Source organism: Bos javanicus, chromosome 15 (genome assembly GCF_032452875.1).
Source record: "Bos javanicus breed banteng chromosome 15, ARS-OSU_banteng_1.0, whole genome shotgun sequence".
NCBI lineage: Eukaryota > Metazoa > Chordata > Mammalia > Artiodactyla > Bovidae > Bos > Bos javanicus.
The window spans coordinates 41398512-41419293 of record NC_083882.1 but is presented as its reverse complement, the minus strand read 5'-3'; the positions used below and the strand labels follow the sequence as shown (position 1 = coordinate 41419293).

At 40.2% G+C, this 20782-nt stretch overlaps 1 protein-coding gene across 2 annotated transcripts in view; it reads right to left on the bottom strand.

The window, feature by feature from the left end:
- Positions 1-20782, bottom strand: part of GALNT18 (polypeptide N-acetylgalactosaminyltransferase 18) — a 358416-nt gene that overhangs the window by 90405 nt on the left and 247229 nt on the right. The window lies entirely within an intron of this gene.

Below are 20782 nucleotides of genomic sequence, written 5' to 3'. Positions count from 1 at the left end.
TGCTGACTGTATATAGCTTCTCCATCTTCAGCTACGAAGAATATAATCAATTTCAAACCCCTCAAATTCATGTTTTGAAGCCCTAAGCCCCCGTGTGACTCTTTTGGGGAGAGAGCCTTTATGGATGTGATAAAGGTCAAAGGACACTGTAAGGGTGGAATCCTGACCAGACAGAACTGGTGTCCTTATAAGAAGGGGGAGGGACCATAGAGCTCTCTTTCTACCATGAGGGCACAGCAGGAAGGTGGTTGTTTGGACGCCAGGAAAAGAGCTCTTACCAGGATCTGACCCTGCCGGTTCCCTGACCTCAGACGTTCGGCCTTCAGAACTCTGACAAACACACTTCTGTTGTTTAAGTCATCCAGTCTATGGTGTTTTGTTAATGCGGCACTTACTATGATTTGTAAATATACATCTATTCTTTGTTCCCTTTTATCAGCTATCTGTCTCTTTATACCATCAGTTCCAAGAGGGAGAGGTCTGTGTTTACCTTTTAAACACTGTAAGCCAAATGTTAAGCATGTAATTTTAAGCACTATATGCCCAGTGTGGATGTGACTGGTGATAGAAGCAAGGTCCAATGCTGTAAAGAGCAATATTGCATAGGAACCTGGAATGTCAGGTCCATGAATCAAGGCAAATTGGAAGTGGTCAAACAAGAGATGGCAAGAGTGAATGTCCACATTCTAGGAATCAGTGAACTGAAATGGACTGGAATGGGTGAATTTAACTCAGATGACCATTATATCTACTACTGTGGGCAGGAATCCCTCAGAAGAAATGGAGTGGCCATCGTGGTCAACAAAAGAGTCCGAAATGCGGTACTTGGATCCAATCTCAAAAACAACAGAATGATCTCTGTTCGTTTCCAAGGCAAACCATTCAATATCACAGTAATCCAAGTCTATGCCCCAACCAGTAACGCTGAAGAAGCTGAAGTTGAATGGTTCTATGAAGACCTACAAGACCTTTTAGAACTAACACCCAAAAAAGATGTCCTTTTCATTATAGGGGACTGGAATGCAAAAGTAGGAAGTCAAGAAACACCTGGAGTAACAGGCAAATTTGGCCTTGGAATACGGAATGAAGCAGGGCAAAGACTAATAGAGTTTTGCCAAGAAAATGCTCTGGTCATAACAAACACCCTCTTCCAACAACACAAGAGAAGACTCTATACATGGACATCACCAGATGGTCAACACCGAAATCAAATTGATTATATTCTTTGCAGCCAAAGATGGAGAAGCTGTATACAGTCAGCAAAAACAAGACCAGGAGCTGACTGTGGCTCAGACCATGAACTCCTTATTGCCAAATTCAGACTTAAAATGAAGAAAGTAGGGAAAACCATTAGGTCATTCAGGTATGACCTAAATCAAATCCCTTATGATTATACAGTGGAAGTGAGAAATAGATTTAAGGGCTTAGATCTGATAGATAAGAGTGCCTGGTGAACTATGGAATGAAGTTCATGACATTGTACAGGAGACAGGGATCAAGACCATCCCCATGGAAAAGAAATGCAAAAAAGCAAAATGGCTGTCTGAGGAGGCCTTACAAATAGCTGTGAAAAGAAGAGAAGCAAAAAGCAAAGGAGAAAAGGAAAGATATAAACATCTGAATGCAGAGTTCCAAAGAATAGCAAGAAGAGATAAGAAAGCCTTCTTCAGCAATCAATGCAAAGAAATAGAGGAAAACAACAGAATGGGAAAGACTAAGGATCTCTTCAAGAAAATCAGAGATACCAAAGGAACATTTCATGCAAAGATGGGCTCAATAAAGGAGAGAAATGGTATGGACCTAACAGAAGCAGAAGATATTAAGAAGAGATGGCAAGAATACACAGAAGAACTATACAAAAAAGATCTTCATGACCCAGATAATCACGATGGTGTGATCACTCACCTAGAGCCAGACATCCTGGAATGTGAAGTCAAGTGGGCCTTAGAAAGCATCACTATGAACAAAGCTAGTGGAGGTGATGGAATTCCAGTTGAGCTATTCCAAATCCTGAAAGATGATGCTGTGAAAGTGCTGCACTCAATATGCCAGCAAATTTGGAAAACTCAGCAGTGGCCACAGGACTGGAAAAGGTCCGTTTTCATTCCAATCCCAAAGAAAGGCAATGCCAAAGAATGCTCAGACTACTGCATAATTGCACTCGTCTTACACGCTAGTAAAGTAATGTTCAAAATTCTCCAAGCCAGGCTTCAGCAGTATGTGAACCGTGAACTTCCTGATGTTTAAGCTGGTTTTAGAAAAGGCAGAGGAACCAGAGATCAAATTGCCAACATCTGCTGGATCATGGAAAAAGCAAGAGAGTTCCAGAAAAACATCTATTTCTGCTTTATTGACTATGCCAAAGCCTTTGACTGTGTGGATCACAACAAACTGTGGAAAATTGTGAAAGAGATGGGAATACCAGACCACCCGATCAGCCTCTTGAGAAATTTGTATGCAGGTCAGGAAGTAACAGTTAGAACTGGACATGGAACAACAGACTGGTTCCAAATAGGAAAAGGAGTTCGTCAAGGCTGTATATTGTCACCCTGTTTATTTAACTTCTATGCAGAGTACATCATGAGATATGCTGGACTGGAAGAAACACAAGCCAGAATCAAGATTGCCGGGAGAAATATCAATAACCTCAGATATGCAGATGACACCACCCTTATGGCAGAAAGTGAAGAGGAACTCAAAAGCCTCTTGATGAAGGTGAAAGTGGAGAGTGAAAAAGTTGGCTTAAAGCTCAACATTCAGAAAACGAAGATCATGGCATCCGGTCCCATCGCTTCATGGGAAATAGATGGGGAAACAGTGGAAACAGTGTCAGACTTTATTTTTGGGGGCTCCAAAATCACTGCAGATGGTGACTGCAGCCATGAAATTAAAAGATGCTTACTCCTTGGAAGGAAAGTTATGGCCAACCTAGATAGCATATTCAAAAGCAGAGACATTACTTTGCCAGCAAAGGTCTGTCTAGTCAAGGCTATGGTTTTTCCAGTGGTCAGGTATGGATGTGGGAGTTGGACTGTGAAGAAAGCTGAGCGCTGAAAAATTGATGCTTTTGAACTGTGGTGTTGGAGAAGACTCTTGAGAGTCCCTTGGACTGCAAGGAGATCCAACCAGTTCATTCTGAAGGAGATCAGCCCTGGGATTTCTTTGGAAGGAATGAGGCTAAAGCTGAAACTCCAGTACTTTGGCCACCTCATGCAAAGAGTTAACTCATTGGAAAAGACTCTGATGCTGGGAGGGATTGGGGGCAAGAGGAGAAGGGAACGACAGAGAATGAGATGGCTGGATGGCATCACTAAATCAATGGACGTGTGTCTGAGTGAACTCTGGGAGTTGGTGATGGACAGGGAGGCCTGGCATGCTGCGATTCATGGGGTCACAAAGAGTTGGACACGACTGAGCGACTGATCTGATCTGATGCCCAGTGTTAAACATTTTACACCCTACATGACGTGTGTATACCTAACAAATAACGTCAAATGAATGAATTGCATTAAATGTACATATAAAATTATAAGTTGAGTGATCATATGTCCTGGTTTGCTTGTGACAACACTGATTCATACCTGCTGTTTCAGTGTAACAATTAGCAGTACCCTCTTTAACTCTCAAAAGTGTTCTGGTTTGGATAATAAATTGTCATTTCTGTATATATTTATTATTTATCTGTATGCCAAATTTATCAGGCACAATCTGATTTTAGAAACATTGAAATCCAAGAGAAGCATCTGTCTTGAAGTCATGGTATTATTAATATTTTCTCTTCCTTACTCCACGATTTCTTTATAGGACTAACAATTCTAAGGTAGTGGAAATGACACAAGTCATCAAGATCCTCTGTCACTGATGAGCAGCATCTGAAGCAGTCATAATGAGTAAAGCCAGGCCCACTGCATTGAGTGTGGCCTATACCAAGCAAGGAAAGAGGCCGCATTCATTAGACTTTCCAAAACAGTCCAGACACAGAGAGAAACAGGACTTCAGGGAGGACATGTGCCCTGGGGGTGTTACTGGGGGTTAATTCTATCTTCAGGACTGACTTCATGTGCAGGTAAGCCTGCTTGATGGAAACACTAGTATGTGGCGATAATTTCTGCAAACCATCACTGGTGAGCACTGGGAGGTTTTCCTCACTGGGAACTTGTACCTTGCATTGCTTTACAAAGTGAAGTGCATTTGCAATGAGAGTAGATGTCTCTGAATTCCCCTTCTGTGATTTCAGATTTGTGAACATGAGGATTTTTCAAAAGAAAACCACAAGAGTGTCTGGATGGTGATGATGCTGATACTGCTGCTGAGGCTGAAGAGGTAGAATGGGAGGAGGAGGAGGAGGCGAGGAGGAGGGAAGGAGAGGACGTGAGGAGGAGGGGAGGAAGATGGGGAAGAGGCAGCAGTCCCTGCTCAGCTTCTACCAGTCATTCTGAGGAACTGATTTTGGCCTTGCCTGGTGGTCCCTTCCTGGAAAATTGGAAACATGATGTATTGGTGGCAAAGAAGTTACTTTCCAATGGCACAATATAAAGCAGCTGCTGCTGCTAAATCGCTTCAGTCGTGTCCAACTCTGTGCGACCCCATAGACGGCAGCCCACCAGGCTCCCCCGTCCCTGGGATTCTCCGGGCGAGAACACTGGAGTGGGTTGCCATTTCCTTCTCCAACGCATGAAAGTGAAAAGTGAAAGTGAAGTCACTCAGTCGTGTCCGACTCTTAGCGACCCCATGGACTGCAGCCTACCAGGCTCCTCCATCCATGGGATTTTCCACGTAGGAGTACTGGAGTGGGGTGCCATTGCCTTCTCTGGAGGTAGGGCAGGGTGAATGAATTGGGAGAGGACTGACGTATATACACTGCTGCTGCTGCTGCTGAGTCACTTCAGTCGTGTCTGACTCTGTGCGACCCCATAGACAGCAGCCCACCAGGCTGCCCCATCCCTGGGATTCTCCAGGGAAGAACACTGGAGTAGGTTGCCATTTCCTTGTCCAATGCATGAAAGTGAAAAGTGAAAGTGAAGTCACTCAGTCATGTCCGACTCTTCGTGACCGCATGGACCGCAGCCTACCAGGCTCCTCCATCCATGGGATTCTCCAGGCAAGAGTATGGGAGTGGGGTGCCATCGCCTTCTCCGATACAAAGAAGCAGGCAGACTCAATTAAAGAAAGACAAAATTTAAAAAAAGAAAAGAAAAGGAGAGAGAACCTGACTCTCTGGAGCTTTAAAACTCGTTGCTGGCTCCCAGGTTTTTTTCTCCCCAAAACCAGGAAATTAAACACTGATACATGACTATTGTCTAATCCACAGCCTATAATCAAATTTTGTTAATGATCACAATAATGGCCTTTATAGCTATTTTCCCTTTTGGTCCCATCTTTTTAAGAAAGTAAAACATTTTCTTCAGCTTGGCTCTCAAAATCTTTTATCAATTGTTACCTCTTCTGTGCATCTTATTAATTGTACTTCTCTAAGGCTCCCTCTTTGAACACAATTAAAAAAACCTAAATGTGAAGACCCTTCCAGAGTAAATTTGTCCATGGGCCCTCTCCTCCTTCTGCTCCCCACCATTTCTAGATAATTACTTCATTAAGTACTTTTTTAATTACTTTGTTCTTTAGGGATTAATTTTGCACATATCTTTACTAATCGTAAACTTTTACAACATACAGTTAGGCTGCGTCTGTTCAGCGGCTGGTTTGTAATTGCAGAGTTACTCTGTGGCTGCTGAGCTGAAGATAATGTGCTGAGGCAAAGAGCCTTCCTCTTGGTGTTTTCAGATGCCTTCTGGCCACCCAGCATGGCAGAATAATTGGCTCTGGGCTGCTTGGGGGCACCAAGCTCCCCTCCCACGTGGAGATCGCAATCAGAAAAGGCCTCCGATTCTGGAGGTTTAGGGTTCATAGGCCCCAGGCTGCTCAGACTTCATGCGCCCTGGGGATTTCAGGCCCCCTGGTCCTTGGAGGCCAGGCCCAGTGGCCACATGCCAACAGATCAGGACTGGCTATGGCAGACCTCCTAGAAGGAAAATGCCAACTCCTCTCTCAAGGTCAAATCCACACATTCCCAGGGCCCTTGTACATGGCCTGTCCCTGCAAGCAGTTTTTAAGGAATCCTTCTCCCTGCATTCATGGTCATATAAATCTCTAAACTCCCTACCTCTGCAGTCTCTCCTCTGACATCCATATTCCATCATCACCTCCTGCCCCCAAAACTCCCCTCAAAGCCTTCTTCCCCTCACATCTGGATGCCCCTTCTCCACTCATATCCTCACAGTACCAGGTGGGGATTTAGAGGTTTTGGCACCATGCAGGACCATGTTCAAATCCCAGTTTTACCAAACTCTTTCGCTGCAGGACCTGGGCAAGTGACTCAACCTCTCTGAGCCTCAGTCTTCTCGTCTGTAAAATGAGGATAATAATTCTAGCCTTTCATGGTTCCCAGGAAGAAATGATGTACAGAATAAAACTCACCGGGATGTAAGAAGCCCTATGAGGGCACAACCTAGCTGATCCTGTTCACCACTGTATGCCCAAAGCTTAGCACAGTGCCTAGTGTTAAATACATAAAAGCACAAAGTAAACAAGAACGGGTAGCTATTATTGTCAGTGGTCATTTTAGCGTGACTAGTGCACTCCTGACACGCTTCCCTTGGCATCTGGGGTTTTCCACCAACACAGCTCTCTTTCTAGTCGGCTCTTCTCTGTAACTATGGGCACCACCCTGCCATCCACCGTATTTCCTATGCCCATGCTCAACTCTAAAATCTCTTTTTAGCTCAGATTTTCATCCTCTCTGGGATCCTCCATCCTCTATCCTTGACTGGGCACACAGAGGGTACCCAGGCCCTGTCTCACCTGCAAACCTTCTCTTTACCTTTAGTTAGATAGTTCTGGCTTCTTGCAGAAGTCAAGACCCAGGTCTTAAATTTCTCCCCTAATGCCACTATCAGCAACTAACACAGTGCTAAGGGAACACGTGGACAATGCTTCAGCTAAAGCTTGGAGTCACTGGGCAAATTCCCTCAGGAAAAACAAAAGCCTGCAAGCTTGAAACCTGTGTTTGATGTCTTGAAACTTTTGGCCTCAGAAGACGGCAGAAATGAATAGTTATTCCATTTTATGGCTGTGAGCTGTAGGTTTTATTTACCCCATGGCAGCAGCTGAAGGACAATGCCACAGCAGATTTCAATTCATGACAAAACAATCTAAAACAGAGGCAAGGCTCATGTCCCCACCCACCCACAACACATGCACACACACACACACACACACACACACACACACACAGAAGGATGTGTTACTCTAAGCTCTCAGATTATTCTGAACTCCAGCTCCAGCTGGCCTGGCCCAACCATAACATTTAGAAGCGATCAGAGACTAAAATCCAATTTAAGGTGTTTAATTTTCTCTGTCTCTGGGGATGGGAGGTCAGAGAATCTGCTTGCAGCCTTTCTATGAGATGTTGCTTCTGGTGGTTTCCTGAGACCACAGTTGAGCAAGAATGCTGGTGCCCACGTCCCTTCTCTTCCTTTTCAAGTCTCTCTCTCACTGTGCTGGCAGAGACTAGCTGACTTACCTAAAATTGTGGTGTCCAGTGGCATTGTCCTCATGGCTGGGTGAGATCAGTTATGGTGTTAGCCATGAGCTAACTCAGTCCACTAAGCCCAAGGCCTCTGGAGAGAACCACGTGGTCCCTCAAGTGCTTCAAAAAGCAGGAGGCTTGTCAAGCAGACGTTCACTTGCCTGAGCCTTTTTCACTGGTAATTTTAGCAAAGTCTCTAGCCTTTTAACCCTAGATACATTTTGTAAAAATCTCAAATAATGGCAATGCCTGTTCTGAGCAGTTGCTATACCCCCTACTTTGCTTTCTCTTCCTCCTCTGTGTCTCTGGCTCCCTGAACCCAGGTTTCTGACTTCCTGTCTGTTACGGGCATTTCTCCTTTGGCAGCTCCTCAATCTACCTCTTTTCTGAGGCTCTGGACTCTGGCTTTCAGCTCAGCTCTTGTCTCTGTCACCTCTTCTAGTGTTGAAGTCTGCAACCTCAGGCGGAGAAGGCAATGGCACCCCACTCCAGTACTCTTGCCTGGAAAATCCCATGGATGGAGGAGCCTGGTGGGCCGCAGTCCATAGTTGGACAAGACTCAGAGACTTCACTTTCACTTTTCACTTTCATGCATTGGAGAAGAACACTCCAGTGTTCTTGCCTGGAGAATCCCAGGGACAGGGGAGCCTCGTGGGCTGCCGTCTATGGGGTCGCACAGAGTCAGACACGGCTGAAGCGACTTAGCAGCAGCAGCAGCAACCTCAGGTGAAGACACCATGTGATCCTGTCTGATCCAAGCCTATCTCCCATAAGGGATTTGAGCAGAAACCTCAAGCACTGAAATGGTATTATGGTCATTTTCCAAAGCGATGCTGGCCCAGGTTTAGCTTCTGAAATTCAACTTTATGCCCTGGGTGATTTTAAATCCTGAAGGCAGAGGTGGATGAGCACTGTGACACAGTGATAAGGCATGAGCCCTGAACCACTCAGGCTAGTTCTGATCTTGAGTGACTTGGGGAGGCATTTTATTCTGTTACTTCCAGTTTCCTAACTTACAATATGGGGATAACAACATGGACCTCATGGGACTCACATTAAAATTAACCAGATAATATATATAAAGTGATGGTATTCAATAATGGAAGTTCCTCTCATTATTATTATCTTCCAGACTTGTGGCCTGATAGTTTATCAGCTGTGGAGCATGTATGAAATAATAGCTTTATGAAATAATAACCTTCTTTTGTTGCCCAAGAATCAATGTCACTTAGCCAAATCTTAGACATTGCAGACCTAGAAAGGCCAGTGACGGTAACCAAGGAAATGTTTGCCTGGGCTCTCAGCAAATAGGTCATCCATCATGAGTTTACCTTTTCCTTTTACTGAAGTCACTGGTGAAAATGTTGAACAAGCCAGGATGAGCAAAAAGCCCACCAAAGGCCACTTTCTGGATTGCCAATGACCACTCTTCTTCCTCATCTGATAACCCGGCTTGCCTGTCACCCTCTGTTTCAGCACCAAGTTACAGATCCCTAGTTCTCAGCCTTAGAGCTCAGCCATAGTCAGGTTCTTTCTCAGTCGTCACTCTACGCCTGTCACCTCAACTCTCCGGAATGCCTGTCCTCCTCTTCCCACCTGGACAAAACACTTTCATTCCTTAGGCTCAGGCTAAATGCTGCCCCCTCCGTGAAGCCTCACCCAGCTCTGAAGGGCTGAGTGGTCACTCCCTCAGCTACTACAATACAAAGTGATGGTGTTCAATAATGGAAGTTCCTCTCACTATTATTATCTTCCAGACTTGTGGCCTGATAATTTATCAGCTGTGGAGCATGTATCTGATTGCAATACACATGCAATATTCATCCTCGCCATTCTGATCCTGAGCACTGGGTTATGCCTTACTTAGGGCTTTAATCCAAATTATATTCACAATGATGAATTTTCATTCAGGAAATATTTCTGGAATAAATGTCATTAAGGGACTTTAACTCTCTAGGTCATTTTCTATATAAGGTAATTAAAATATATTTCCTTTCATGCTAATTTTCCCATTTTATTTTACTAGACTTATTTTCATAGGGGTTAATACTTTTTTGCATTGATTTTACAACTGGGATATGATTTATCTATCAGCATTTTTAAAATCTACATCTATTTTACAATTATGGCCTCCCTCACAAGTGGTCATGATCTCACCAAGTTGAGTTTTTCTGAATCAAATTTTGCAGATGTAAATTATATTACTATTTATTTCTTCAATCAGTCTTTTAACTTTCACTGTGTTCATTTTTTTTATTGCTTCAGTTCATGTTAATGATCTTTACTATTACTCACAATTTGGAAAAAGAATGATGGTTGGCTATTCAAAAATTTTTAAAGAATTATCACAAGAAATAGTGTCGGCAGGGAGCTGTGTACTTACTATGGTTGCCAAAGATAGATCAAAGAACAAAGAAGTCCTTAAAGTCACAATGGAGCTTTAGGTCATGACATCCTGTTTAGGCTCAAGACATTTTCTATAATCTGTTAGCTAGTACTTAGAAGATGGGAAGGTGGTTGTCTTTCCAGCTAGTCTGAGAGCCACTCAAAGACAGAGTCTGTGTCATTCACCTCTAGTTTTCCAGCGCCTGGCAAGAATGAATGAATGAATATATACATAAATCCACAAGCAGAACATGAGAAATCTGATCTGATTTCTTACTAAGGCCACTACACTATGCCTACCTATATAAGGCATAATGGTTTCTGAAGCCCCTTTCCCTGAGGTCATATCTTAGCTTTACCATTTTCCTGGGACAAGTTATACCATTTCTCGATGCTTCAGTATATCCTCCTGGAAGCGGGGGTAATAAAAGATTCTGCATCACAAGGTGGCTGCAAGGATTAAAGGAGCTAATATATGTAAAGCACTTAGGATGGTAGCTCACATGTAATTATTGCCACACTTCTATTAACTATTTCAGTCATAAGTCTCATTTACTTTCTAATTATACCGAGGGGTGTTTATGTTCCCTGTTATAGAGAGCTCATGATTCCATTTGCCATCCTTTCCTTTTTAATGATTCTAATCTTCGTTTCTTATATGGAATTGATATCTACATCCATTACAGCTTCCACCCCACTGTCCGTGGCTCTAACTTTCTGAGATATATAGAATAAAGTCTCTTACATTTGACTGGCCTTCAAACTTGACAGCTGTCCATTGAGCACTTACTAGTTTCCAAGCATCAGTATGAAGATTAACCAGCCATAAATCCTGACATTAAGTATTTTAAAGTATAGACAGAAAAGAAGTGGGAAAGATGCTATTTGGTTCTTTCATAGATCTTTTCTTCCTTTGAATCCAAGGTTTTCCTGATACACTGTTGGCAAGCCAAAATCCAACTTACAAACTTAATTCACAAACATTCGTGAGTTTGAACATACAAACATAATATAACGGCTACATAATAGAAATTGTGTGATATTAGTACATGAATACACAAATAGATTAATAGAACTGAAATAAAAAAATCCAGAAGCAAACCCTAAGTATGACAATTTAGCCTATAATAACGGTAGTATTGTAAACCAGTGAGGAAAAGATGCAATTTTAAAAAGAAGGTATTAGGATAACTGGAGGGCCATTCAGAAAAATGAGACATTGGGTTCATTCCTCACACCATACATCAAGATCAATTCTGATGAACTGGAGATTAAAATGCAAAAACAACAACAGCAAGAAAAAACAATCCTACAACTATTAGAAGAAAACATAGGTGATTTTTCTCTTTAAACTTAAAGTGGGTAAATTTTATTCTGACTAAACTCTGGAAGCAAGAAAGAAAAGCTAATGCATTTGCTTATGTTTAAAAAAAAAAGGCATCTTTTGCATAGCAAAAAAAAAAAAAAAAAACCCCCAGCAAAACACCAAAAGCAAAATCAAAAGACAAGTAACACACTGAGAAAAAATATTTGCAATGTATATGATGGGAAAAGTATTACCATTCCTAATGTGTAAAGAGGTACTAAAAATAAAGATTAACAATCCTATAGGAAAATGGGCCAAAGATAAGAAAAGCTCATGGAAAAAAGAAATGCTAATAGCCTTAATCATGTGAAAAGCTTCTCAACCTACTTCTTAATAAGAGAAACGCAAATTAAAACTACTCTGAAAGCCATTTCTCATCTGTCAGATTGGAAAAACTCCAAATATTTCACAACATACTTTGTTGATTGACGGTGAGGAAACAGGCAGCTTCACCATTCCTGGTGGGAAAAATACTACTCTAGAAGGATATTTGATGTCTAGCAAAATTACACATGTATTTGCCTTTTTATCTCACAATTTCCCTTTTAGGAAACTATTCAAACAATAATCCAGAAAAATATGAAAAATTGTATGCATGAGATGATTCATTACAGCACCAAGCACCAGAATAAACTATGAAATGTGCATGCATTGGAGCACCATGCGGCTATGAAAAAACAGTGAGGAATACCTCTATACACCATTGTAATCTTCAGAAAAAAATTTATATAGTGAAAAAAATCACAGCAGTGAAAAGTATACTAGCATACTTCTATTTATCTAAGAAAAAGAGATGTAAGTATATGCACATTTCCATTTTTTAAAAGGGTAAAATAAAACAAACAAGGTGTTTATGTTAGAGGTACTAAAGAAACAGGATAAAAAGGACAGTAATAGCAAATAGATTTTTCTGAATACACTTTCTTTTCTAGATTTGGTCTTGGAATTATGCAAATATTTACATAGCTGTAAGAATTAAACATGAAAAAAGCAATTCCTAAAAATCAAAAGCAAAATAAAAGAAATGAACCTATTTATTTGGTTAGTAGAATAATGCACAGAGAGGAACTATTCTAGTTTAAATCACAGTGATTTGACTTTACATTTCCAGTGGAATATAACCTAAAAGCAGAAAGAAATGCCAAAAAGAAAATTTAAACTGTTTTTAGTAATCATATCATTGGTGATAGTGTTCAGGGACAGTTATATGCATGCTAAGGAATAAAACAAATAAGTAATTATGTTGATGTCATTGAGAACCAGAATTTTTGGCATCAGAGAAAGGAAACAGAGCTGTAAGATTGATGAAATTAAGTACAAATCCTGTAGTGGGTTTCCCTGGTGGTCCAGTGGTTAAGAATCTGCCTGCCAGTGCAGGGAACACAGGTTCAATCCCAGGTCCGGGAAGATCCCACACGCAGTGAGGCAACTAAGCCTGTGTGCCAGAGCTACTGAAGCCGGCGCCCTAGAGCCTGTCCTCTGCGACAAAAGAAGCCACCACAATGAGAAGCCCGCTCACCGCAACTAGAGAGCAGGCCCCTGCTCTCTGCAGCAAGAGAAAGCCTTCATGCAGAAATGAAAGCCCCGTGCAGCCACACACACACACACACACACACACACACACACACACAAAGCCTGTAGTACTAAATTTGATTCAGAGAGATCATCATGAACATTGAAAGTGTTTTCTTTAAACAAAAAGAATGTATCTAGCTCTAACCACTGAAAAGACCCAGAAATATGGACCAACTCAGTAGCAATGAATGCCTGTAGTGCCCAGACCTAGACTGTGATTTTTAAATACCACTTCTCACTAAAAGAAAGCTGAGCTCCTTAGAAAAAATGGCTGGTTACAAGTCTGGAGCAAGAAATGCATAGAGGGAACATTTCTGATGCCAGAGAAGTCATTAAAGAGGCAAAAGGACTCTTTCCTGAGGAACGAATGTCAATAGGCTCCCAATGGCCAAAGGTGAAAAAACTGCAAATCAATTAGGGTATTATATAAAATGAATTGAAACACATCAAATATGTTTAAAACTCAGTTCATAACAGTACTCAAAAACCTAATTGGCTCCCTCTAAAAGATTGTAGAGAATCAACTCATTATTTTGCAAACTGTAATAGAATTATTTATTCTGACTTTTCCTAATGAACTGTGTTGTATTTCCAGGCAACCAAAGAATGGATGACTATAAATGTCTATTTATGAAAGTTATTCCAGCTAATAAACAAAGAAGGAAAAATAAAATTAAAATATCACCATTTTCCAACCCTTAATGAATTACTTGATCTAGACACTAATCAGCAGTAACTGCTAACATCACAAACAGGGAGACAGCAAGACATTAGATACCCGGTGATGAAAGCGCGCACATATTGCCTTTGAAATATTCTTGCTACAAAACTGAACCTACACCTCCAGGTCTAACTAGCAATTTAGAAGAAATATACAGAACAGCAGTGTTAGATGACATCAGGGAAATGCAATCAGAAAAACCTAGACTGTGGGAGTCTCCACAGGACAAATAACCTGGTCTTTTTAAAAATAAGTACAGGGAGAAAAAAAGAAATGGAGAAAGAAATCCAGTGGATTAATAGAGACTTATAAGACATTAATCATCTGGATCTTGATTCAAGCAAATTGTAAAACAAAGTAAAAACTGCTGAGAGAATTGGCGGAAATGTGAACACTGACTGGATAATTGATGGTATTAGGGAATTCTGTTCAACACTTTTAGGACTGAAATAGTATTGTGATCATGTTTCTCTCAAAAAGTTCTTATCTATTTTAGATGCATATTGAAACATTTTTTGATGATATAATATCTGGGATTTGCTTCAAAAAGCCAGAGTTAGGGAGAATTGGGTATGAATAGAGATTAAAACCAAATTGCCCATGAGTTAACAATGTTGATATTGGGTGATGGATGGAAGGGGATTTATTATACCATTCTTTCTATTTGGGGATATGTTTGAAATTGCCCATAATAAAGAAGCTTTTTAAAAAAAATTCCATTTATGATAAGGTATTTGGAATATAGAGTACAGTATCCTAGACATTATGTTACATGTTTTAGAGGACATTTGAACCTAGGTTCCAAATTCCCTTCCTATATGAGAGACAACATCATGTGTGATACTTGGACCCATGGAACTTGAAAGGAGGCATATGTGACCTGTCCCTGACCCCTGGAAGCATGTGCCTATAACCTAGGTTTAGCCAACTGTATGAGCTCATGCAGTACTTTGAATTTTGGTGACTGTCACCAAGACACAAGCAATGGGACTGGCTTATAGCAGGACTATAATACTCTGTACAAATTAAAGTGTGCTTAAAAAAATAAAGCACTATATGAAATGTATGGTTGTATATTTATGGGACATAGATATATCTGCATGTATAATAATAATAGATATGATCATGTTTTGTATAGAGCACTTTATAGTTTACAAAGTATTTGAATTGATTTCTTGTTATCTTTATTGTTAAAATAATGATTATAATAATGAGATAATAAACCATAAGAAGGAATTAACATTTTTTGGCCAATATAAATATTTTTAATTGTATAACACTATTAGGATAGTAATATCTGGCTTGCCTATAGCACTTGATTGCTAGGTACATTAAAGAGGATAATTGTAGGGAAACAGCTTTGAAAATACAGATGTCAAGGAATTTACTGCCTATATTTTCTTCTAGGAGTTTTATGGTTTCAGGTCTTATGTTCAGGTCTTTAATCCATTTTGAGTCAATTTTTGTGTATGGTTACATTTTTGTATTATGTTAGATAATGGTCCAGTTATGTGATTTTGCATGTGGCTGTCCAGTTTTCCCAATACCATTTATTGAAGACACCATCTTTTGTCTGTTGTATATTCTTGGTTCATTTGTTGTAAATTAATTGAGCATATATGAATGGGCTTATTTCCGGGATCTCTATTCTATTCCTTTGATTTATTTGTCTGAGTTTATGCCAATACCGTACTGTTTTGATTTACAGTCTTTTAAAGTGCTATTTTGGTTGCATTTCACATAATGTAATATGCAGTATTCAATATATTTGTTATATTGCTATATTCAGTTCAAAATAGGAGAAGGAAATGGCAACCCACTCCAGTATTCTTGCCTAGAGAATCCCATGGACAGAGGAGCCTGGTGGGCTGCTGTCCATAGGGTCGCACAGAGCCGGACACGACTGAAGCAACTTAGCATGCATGCATGCATTGGAGAAGGAAATGGCAACCCACTCCAGTATTCTTGCCTGGAGAATCCCAGGGACAGAGGAGCCTGGTGGGCTGCCGTCTATGGGGTTGCACAGAGTCGGACATGACTGAAGTGACTTAGCAGCAGCAGTTCAAAATGTTTTAAAATTACTAGTATATTTCTCCTTTGACCTATGCTATTCAGAAAAGTTTCACAATTTCCAAAATATGGCTTCTTCCTATACTTTTTAGGTATAGATTTTTAATTTAATTCCATTGAGATCAAAGAATGTGCTTATATGATGTTACTCCCTTGAAATTGAATTTTGTGGTTGTTAGATGCAGTGTTGCACATATGCCCATTTGATTTAAACTATCAATTATGTTGGTCTATCAATTACTGGGAAAATTTATTAAAATCCTCAACTACATTAGTGATGCTGTTGATGTCTCCTTTAAATTCTACCCATTTTATGTTTTATAAATTAAAGCTGTGCCATTAAGGTACATAGAAACTTATAATTTTCATATATTCCTGATAAACTTAACATACTTTCACCTTGTAGAAATCTACCTTATTTATTCTAAAGCATGGTGCAATAGTATTTTTTTAAACATTAATTTAACTACAGCAACTTTCTTTTGATAGTATTTACCTGCCATGACATTCTCCATCTGTTTACATTTTAACTTATCTGTACTATCATATTCCAGGCTTATAAATAGACTACAGATAAGTTCTAAAATCCAGTCTGCAAATGTTAATCTTAATTTGGCCCATGCACATTTACTACATTTACTGATATATTTGGGATTATTTCTACCATTTCATATATTTTCTTCTTGAATTACCTGTCTTGTTTCTCTTTCTTACCATTTTCATATCTTGTTTTTTTCCCTCTACTTCTTTAGAAGTTAGACTTTCTATATCTATGATATTCATGGCTTCTCTAGGAATTTTAACAGATTACTTTATCAGAATTTAAAGTCAACTAGGATCTTCTCCATCTTCACAAACAATATAGACATTTTAAGCACTTTATTTATAATCACTCCCTCCCAACTTATTTGCAAGTTTCATCATGCACTGTAATTTTGTTTTAATAACCCCACAATACATTACTGGTGTTAATAACTCTATAATACAGTACTAAAGTGTTATTTACCATGAATATTTCTTTACATTTACTCATATATCTTTACTTACTCATATATGAGCTAATTATTAATCTTTTATTTCAGAATTCCTTCTGAGCTCAGGAATACAAGTATCATTCAGATACTTGTGTCTGAAGTATATCCTTTAAAAACTTTTTAATGAGGATCTGTCAGTAGCAAACTCAGTTTTGTGTCAGAAAATAGCTTCCTTTTACCCTAGTTCTTGAAGGAATTTTTTAAATTGAATGTACACGTAAAAGTTGGTTTTTCTCTAGCAATATAGAAGATGTTATTTCATGGTCTTCTGGGTTCCACTATTACCACTGGAAAGTCTGCTGTTATTCTAATTATCATAAAATTTTAGGTAGTCTCTCTTTTCTGATTGTAAGATCTCCTTGTCATCTTTGCTTTTCTATGGTTCCATGTCTATGGAACCCTATTCTATGTCTAAATGTAAATATTTTTGTATTTATTTTACTTTGGACAGGTTGACTTCCTGAATCTGAGAATTGGTGTCTTTCAGCAGTATGGGAACATTTTCAGTCATTTCTCTCCAAATATTGCTGCTGCTTAATCCTCTTTCTATCATCACCATTTGGAATTCTAAGCTATTTGACCCTCCTTCTCATTTCTACATATCTCTCAACCTCTTTCTTTCGTATTTTTTTTCCTTTTCTTCCCAGATGATTTTGAATGATTTCTTTAGCACTATTTTCCAGTTTACTTAGCTTTTCCCTTTAATATCTATCTAGCTGTTTAATCCATCCACTAAGCTTTTAATTTCCATTTTTATGTTAGTCATGTTTGAAATTCTATTTTTATCCAAATATGACTGGTCTTTTTATAGTCTCCTGCTTCATACTCATATTTAAATCTCTTTTAAAAGTTACTAAATTTACAACTTTTATCCTATATCTGATAGATTCAATGCTTGAAGACTTTGTAGATCAAATTTGGCTGTCCAATGCTTTTGCTGGTGTTTGCTCTTGGTTCTTTTTCCGTTGTCTGCTTTATGATTTAAAAAAAAAAAAAAGGAAAACAACTTGAAATCACATTCCTTGGAACTCTAGCTAGGAGAAACTTTGTGGCCTGGGTCCTTCTCAGAGAGGATTTGTATACACTTTTGCAGATGCCTAAAAACTTCCAATAACTTTAAGCTAAATTTTCCTCTTGAGATTCTCTCGATTTTAGATGATAGGCACAAGGGAGGGGCTCACAGAGGAGAATTTTTCTTTTCTTCCTGGTCTAAGGTTGAGACAGGCAATCTTCACTGTAATAATGAAAATGTGGGTGGGAGTAGTTCTAGCCCACCTTTACATTCAGGTAATTGGCCTTTGCAGTCCCTGCTTTACGGGAGGTAAGGGGTAGGGGTTATTTTATTAGTCTCTTAATGTTGGTTAAGCCTCGCGCTTTGTGCTTTGTCGTTCAGTCGTGTCTGACTCTTTGCGACCCATGGACTGTAGCCTGCCAGATACCTCTGTCCATGGGGATTTTCCGGGAAAGAATACTGGAGTGGGTTGCCATGCCCTCCTCCAGCTTAAGCCTTAGTCTTTGTGTCCTGTCCTCTGTATACTCCATGAAACTGGGATATCATAAGCTTCAAGTTACCAGGTTCTTCAGATATAATGGACTCAGGCTTTCTATGGTTCCTACTTTCACATAGGTTTTGGTGTTTGTATTGATTTCCTTGGGTTGTTATAACAAAGCATGGCCAACTGAATTATCTAAAACTACTGAAATGTACTCTCTCACAGTTCTGAAGGCTAGAAGTCTGAAATCAAGTATTGGTAGGCAATGCCCTCCCTAAAGCTCTGGGAAAGGATCCTTCCTTTCCTCGTCTAGCTTCTGGTAGCCACAGCATTCAGTGGCCTGTGGCATCATAACTCCAATCTCTGTCTCCATCTTCACATGGTCATCTTCCCTCTGTGTCTGGGTCCAAAGTCTCCTTCTTTTATAAGGACACCAGTCATACTGGATTAAGGCCCACCCTGACCCAGTATGACCTCATCTTAACCTGATTACATCTGTGAAGGTCCTATTTCCAAATATGATCATATTTAAAGGTACAGAGGGTTAGAATTTCAACATGTTTTAAAGGAGATTCAATTCAACCCATAACAGTTCCTAGCCACTTTTTAATTCCCTGCCAGCTCCTGAATTCTTTCTTATATATTCTAGTATTTTATAGCTATCATCGGTATAATCTTTCTGTCTTCTATTCAGTGTCAGCTCTTATTTCTCACTCTTTTCATTCTGCTTTCCCATAGCAGTTCCCTTCTTTTTTTTCCTATTGACTTGTAGACTTAGAAATTTGGGAAAACAAGGCTTATTAGAATTGAGTGCAAAATAAGAATAAGGTTGTAAATGAGGACTCTGTGGACACGATTGTGTAAAGTAGAAGAAAATTACTGCATGGGCACTGTAATACTCTTTGGGGAATGCACAAGGAACATTTATTCCTAGATCACTGTGGTATATCTAGCTAGGCTTTTGAATCATAAAGACCCGAGGGTGAATCTTTTCTCTGCCTCTTATAAGTCATATGACTTTGAGAACATATTATGTAAGCTCTTCATTTCACAACTTCCTCATCTGAAAAAGGGGGTATTATGATAACAGCTACTTTTTAGGGTGCTTTGTAGATGGATGATATAAGTAAACTGCCAGAGCAGGTATTGAATATTTGTGCAAATGACTCTGTTTCTATGTGCCAGATGGGTAAGGACTTTGAATAAGTTGCCTCTGAATAAGTGAGGGGAGGAAAGCAATGTCTCTAACTTTTTTTTTTTTTTTAATCACACGGCATGTGAGATCCTAGTTCTATGACCAAGGATTGAAACCAAGTTAATTCAAATTAACTAGCTTCTGTCCTCAGCTCTGCCAGCCAACAAGTTGCTCGGTATCTGCTTTAAAAACCACGTTTCCTTCAACTCCATGACACTTCACCGCTGTCAAACAGGAGGGAACAGACAGAAAAAAAAAAAAAAAAGCCAGGCAACATTTTGTATTGTATTTTACACCCCCAGCACAAAACCCCCAAATTTTAAACAAGTATTGAAAGCCTCACCCAGGCCTATACTCCAGAACACCTTTATATTAATAATCTAGGCAAGGAAAAGCCAGAAATCTCCCACCACTCTGTGATTGACTCACATATATGTTGGAGGCAGAGTTCACAAATCTAATTCCTTTCCCCATTCCCAGACATTTTTACCCAGAAAGCCTAAGTGACTAGAGGCGGTTCTGCCCGTTCAGCCAATTCCCGGCAGCAGCTTCTAGTGAAAAATATTATGTTTGGGGGCAAGCATTTATCCAGGAGTGTTTGGAAATGAGATGGTGAGGACGCAAATGGTGACTAAATGACCGGTGTAGGGAGAGCAGAGGAATGAGGGCGATTATGCAGGCTCTGTCCTCTATGAATACATTAGCTCCTCAACGAACCCATGTATCTTGACTGCCTCCAAAGCAATTTCTTTGGGTTTCAGTGAATACAGGTGTATGGAAGTGTTCTCTAAGCTCGGCTTCAGACAGGCCGCTGCAGCCTCCAGAACTTAAAGCCCTAGCATTAAGCCTGGGTGACAAGCCAGGCCCATGCAGCCTGCCAGGCCATTATAGTTGTGAGATGCTCATTAGAGATGCCCAGTCTCCAGTCAGGAAAGGGCAGGGGCTGTCCAGCTCCAGTTGACTGCCCAGTGGGTAGTAGGGATGGCTAAGGAGGGTTATCCAAGCTGGAGTCCTTGAGTGGAAACTGGAGATTGGGAACAGGAGATGGCCAGATACAGACACTGAGGTCAAAGGGGCAAGAGTGGGGTCACTGGTGGGAACCAGGCAGATGCTAGGTGGCCTGCATGGAGGGTTGGCAGTGAGGGGGAACAGCCTGGATGACTGCCTTGAACACAGCAGGTACGAGGGCTGGCCAGGGACTGGCAAGCCTGTAGTGCATGTGGGCCAGGCTGCTTAAAGATCCCTGTGGAGAGGACAATGAGGACCACAGTGGGGACAAGCCCAGCTTGCATGTCGCTTTTTTCAAGAGGCGAGAACCACAACCTGGACAGAGAGGTGGTCCTCCCTTTACAGGGCGA